A 5,212-nucleotide genomic window follows, 5' to 3' on the forward strand; every position below is an offset into this window, starting at 1 on the left:
TTAATGATTGTGTCACATACCATATGTGCCACAAACATTAATACTGACAAGAAAAATTGTACGTGAAAGTTTGCAATTTTCCAGGATTCCTACATGTATTGGCTGTGTATGTGTAGACTAGACTAAACTAGCATTATAGAAAATAATTCATTGTTTTTGCTCAAAATGATTTGAAACTTAAATCAAAATGTTGGATTGACGTTTGAATTGGTCCAATACCATCCTGATCATGTAGTGCCTCGGTTGATTGTCTGATGCTCTCTAAAAATCACATGGGATAAGGTGCAATGTGTAAATCCGAGCAACTGGTCCATTGTTACCCCGCACGCTAAAGAGTTATACACAATTAAGTGCTACTATTTTTTGGAACTATGATTCTAAATTCATCCTAAGCTGGGGGCCCCTAAAAGCCCGGGGCCCTGGCCCAGTGTGCCCATGCGTAAAGACGGTACTGAATATTGCATGTTCCTGACCTTTCCCGCTGCCCTAGCATCCAAGTTCCGTAACAGACAAATGGGCGTCGGTGACGGAATCAAGCGGATTCCGTTTGTTGGTAAGCTGTTGCCAAGGTTGCAAATTAACTTAGGTAGAATAATACAGAAGCCGTGTTAATTAATTTAAGTATACTTTAGGATCCCCTATCAACAATAACTGTTGAGCTATTCAGAATTCGTAGAAATCACTGTGTCCATAGGTGAATAAAAATGTAAAAAAGAGAATGGATTTCTTCATCCAAAAGGCAGAATACACCTTTAATCTGCATTCTTTTATCCAAAAACCGGTTATTTCCTCCAATTTGCATTAAACTCGACAGAAAGTTTAGTAAACGTTTGGGATCAACGGGGCGGATGTGGACCATTAGATTTTAGTGACGTGACTTTTACCTGATGAGATCTTAACTCTATTTGTCCATATTTACTAGCAGCACAGTAACTACGCACGGAAATGTCGGCTCATGCTACTTTTTCTCAGAAAAAAGCCCCAATAATTTCAGGATCACCGCAGTTCAATTTTCGCGTGCTACCACGCAAAGCACGCATCATCTGGAAGTAATCAGTTTCAGAAGGCATCTCGCGTAGCACGATCGTCGTTCTTTCTGGACCGCTGCACAGTGCACAGTGATGCCACTAAGAACAAAAGTTGGGCAAAATCTCTAAAACTCTAAATTCTGATACTACCAATAATTTAGAGCCATATGTTTCCTAACATTCGAACCTTTATTTGGCCGGGCAGCGCATAAATCGGTCTCCGTGAAATGGAATCACTGCAATTAGTTCCGCAGCTAGTAATGCCACAGAATAGAATGGATTTCACAGTGCCCTGCAGAAAATAAGCACGAACAAAATCTATAAGTTTGTTCCAGTACCAGGAGATGCTGGAAGTACTCCGGAGCAAACAGGGAGAAAATCGTTCCTGTACTATCATCCTCTCTTTTTTCTTCTTCTGGTGGCAAACCGGAGTGAAAAGGAGCAAGAATTTTTTGCTCCGGAGCAACAGGGAGTAACTTCCATGTACTGGAACAAACCTTATATTACCGACACGGATTGGTGAAGGTCGGTTATTAGGCTATTGACTTACACAGTTAACCTCACTTTTCTTGACAGTTCACTAGTACTGTTTACATGGACTTGTACTGTTTACATGGACTTAGAAAAATTTGTGGACGACTAGATTCGCTCGAAGCAAATCGTAAAGAATTTTTCTAAGTCAATGTAAACAGTACAAGCGAACTGTCAAAAATGAACACTCAGTTCATTTGTGACGTCACCGTAAAGTATTCAATACACAACGAAGACAGGCAGCGAATATTCACTCGTTAGTGTTTGAAGATACTGTAACGGATGGTTTGTGGGAATATCCTAAATTGGTTTTATGCATAAGTATTTCGCATCATAAGACTGATAAGGAATATTTCAAGTGTTTAAATGTTGACCGAATAACAATACCTTTCCGTTCGGCGGCGAGAATTGTAGCAATTTAAATCGAGTACAGTAATTTATTTGTGGTTTGCTCCTGGTGTTCCTTTGGGGAGCAGCTCATGCCAGATGGAGCCGACCGAATGAGATGAGACCGAAATACATAGGTAGAAAACGCAGCCAGACATGAAGATTAAAGCATCCATCCGTCAAGAATCAGGGTCAGCGTACGAATAAGGGAAGAATACTCCTCCGTCACGTTTTTTGTTGCATAGTGTGCGCCCAGCAAGACTTCAGCATACATATACGCGAGCGGTACAATGGGTGGATTGAATAGTTTGTCCTTCTTTGCCAGTATCTACGATTCCTGCAGTAAAGACGCGAAAGGAAGCATCAGGGGAAGCTGGGGATAAGTGGCATTAACGTTCATGTTTATTGAGCTGGAAAATTAAAACTTTCATCAAAAATCTAAACAAGACTTTGTTTGACACTATCGATTTTACTTGACAATCTTTATTCACAGTCTTGATAGTTACCCCAGTAAAATGATAGGGTTCTAGATAGTGGAATGGAAGGTGTTGGAATATTTAGGATAACATACAGGATTACCCAATTTTAGCAAATCTAACTTAAATATCCACGATGTCCCAAGTTCCCTTGGAAACGGTCGAATTAAAAATTGCAGCAACTACAAAAAAAGCGAAACCAATGCAATAAAGGTACGAACATTAACTCACAGTAATTTGCAGTGCAAAAGAGAAAAGCATTAAATTTTAAATTGAAATATATGTAAGGCGGACTCCGCATCCTACACAGCAGAAGAGGATTCTTTTTGTACGTTTTTTTTTGTTATGCAGATCTCCTGTCGAGTCGGGGCACGAGCAGATGTGGCTTACGGCCTGTGGACAGCGAGAAAACCAGTAGCCGCTGATGGACACAGAAAAGACAGGTATAGCCTATAAATTAAAATAGTAATTTGGGCTTTTCGAAGAACTGTTGCGCGGATTTGTTGTTGTTGTTATTATTGTTGTGATTTGTGTAAGAAGAAAACATACAGAAGAAGGTACCGATTAACTTCCATTTTCAGGCAATTCTGCATATGTAACCACTTTGCCAGGTTGAGGATAAATCTTAACGTGTTTTACTACGATGATGGCAACAAAGTTGTCTTAGAAGGGTTGATAGAACCTCTCAGTAAAAGTTCGTACAAAAGGGTATATTGGGTTTAAGAGTTTCAATAAAATTCAGGAATAGCATTTTAATTAATAATCAATAAAACTGGCACTCCTGTAAAAAATGGAGACAGTGACTGGTAATGGTTATTTTATGCGATCTAATTCAATTGATATCATCCACAGTTTTGCACAACCTCCTTAGTCACTTTCCTCACTGCAAAGTTTGCCTTGAGCTGCATCCCGCTGACAGTTGTCTTTCGCGTCTTTTTGGGATTTCGCTTGATGATATTTTTCTATTGGGCGGAACTCTGATGTGTTAAGAAGGTTCATATCCTGGACGTTTTTTGCGACATATCACTCCATGGTCTTTTCCCGCAGTGGAAAAATGATAAATCTGGCCAAAACAGAATGGAACAATTGTGTTGCTTGAGTTGCGTTTTTCCAGGCACACCTGCATATAAAATTCCTGATGTATGGTCACAGACTAACAGACATAACACTCAAAAACAAAGCTTCGCCCGTCATAACGGTCATTTTAAATATGTTTGTAGTTGGGACTGTGGCCACATTTGAAATTATGGCGCCACTGACATATGAACAAGCATATGGGGGATAGACCACTAGTTAAAAATTATTCCCAAACCTGAGGGGTAACCCACCAGTAAATGAGTGCTTGGGACTGTGAATAAAAGGTGGAGCTAGTGTTCTGAGAAAATTGTCGGATCGATGTTTTTTGAGGGAATTCCATCATAGTGTTATGTCTGTTAGTCTGTGGTATGGTCCCGATTTTGATGCATATGTGGCACTTCAATCCACAGGAACAGATGACCTACCAAACGAGATATTTTTGATGAACTTTGACAGCTAAATGTGTTCGAAAAACTTCGCCACCTTTCCTCTTACACCCGACGTACAATATTCCTGTTTAAAATCTGCCTTAACATAAGTTTCGTCATCCTTTACCACGCAATAAATCTTTGTCAACATCTTCGTTTACTGTTTCCGCGAACGTTCTCTGGTCGCTTTCTTTTGCTTATCGTCACGATTTGAAGTCACCACCCTGTTGTAAGTCGACACTCCCGCTCGTTTTTTTAGATCGATGCACGGGTGCAGATGACACTCCAAGTTTGCTTGCAACATCTAATCCAGAGAGGTTGGGGTGCCGCTCGAAACAGCTGGCCACTGTTTTCGTCATTTTGGTGGATTCCAATGTTCAATTTTCTACCCGATCCAGTCTTCCACAACCATGCTTTCGTTAGGATGATCATTAGAGTGACAGGAAAAAATGACCCCTATCGGCCCACCCCTGAGTTGATTCCTAGTCCCACAAGGAGTACTTGTTTCAAATTTGAAGCGAATCGGACAAGTCTAGCTACCGGACCAACGTGCCTGAAGTTTGTATGACATTTTTCGACAATATGGATCTTTAGGGGTGTGCGGGTTAAGGCATATTCTGATGCAGATTAGTACCGTGAGTTAATATCTCAGTCCTTTTTCAATTTTTTGGCCCGAAACTATTGAAAAAAACATTTTTTAGTTTGTTTCCTTTTAGGACAATAACACATCCAAACCCATGCGACTTGCACGACCCTATAGGTTGCCTTATCAGATCTACCATAGTTTGCAGATGAAACTTGGGATGGCAGGTTGCTAGCGGATTGACAAAGTACCAGATCATGCTGTGTGGGGTGCTGTCCCGGTTAACAATGAGGCGAACGAGATATTTGCAGATACGTCATTTAGTAGGGCAACTGTCAGTTTGCTGGTTGAGTTTAATTTGGTTTTTTTAAATTTAAAAATCATAAAAGAATAATTAAGGTTTAAGAATGATATGAGTGTACTCGTAAGGACACCCGCTACCAATACATATGAAAAACTGGCACAATTTTTCCAAATTAAAGATCCCTATTTACATGGAGAAAACCCACTAACTCGCCTTTTTGCCGCTATGTGGCACTGTATGCATCATATTATCACTGCAAGTGAAAATAAGAAAGATAATTTAATTGTCTACAACTTTGTCGAAGACTGCTAGTTAATCCGGCTTTGTTAACAGAAGTTATTAAACTTTTAACGAAGTCTGAGTCAGTTTTCTATAGGGCCTAGCAGTGCATGGTTGTG

The sequence above is a fragment of the Topomyia yanbarensis genome, chromosome 1 (assembly GCF_030247195.1).
Source record: "Topomyia yanbarensis strain Yona2022 chromosome 1, ASM3024719v1, whole genome shotgun sequence".
NCBI classification, from domain to species: domain Eukaryota; kingdom Metazoa; phylum Arthropoda; class Insecta; order Diptera; family Culicidae; genus Topomyia; species Topomyia yanbarensis.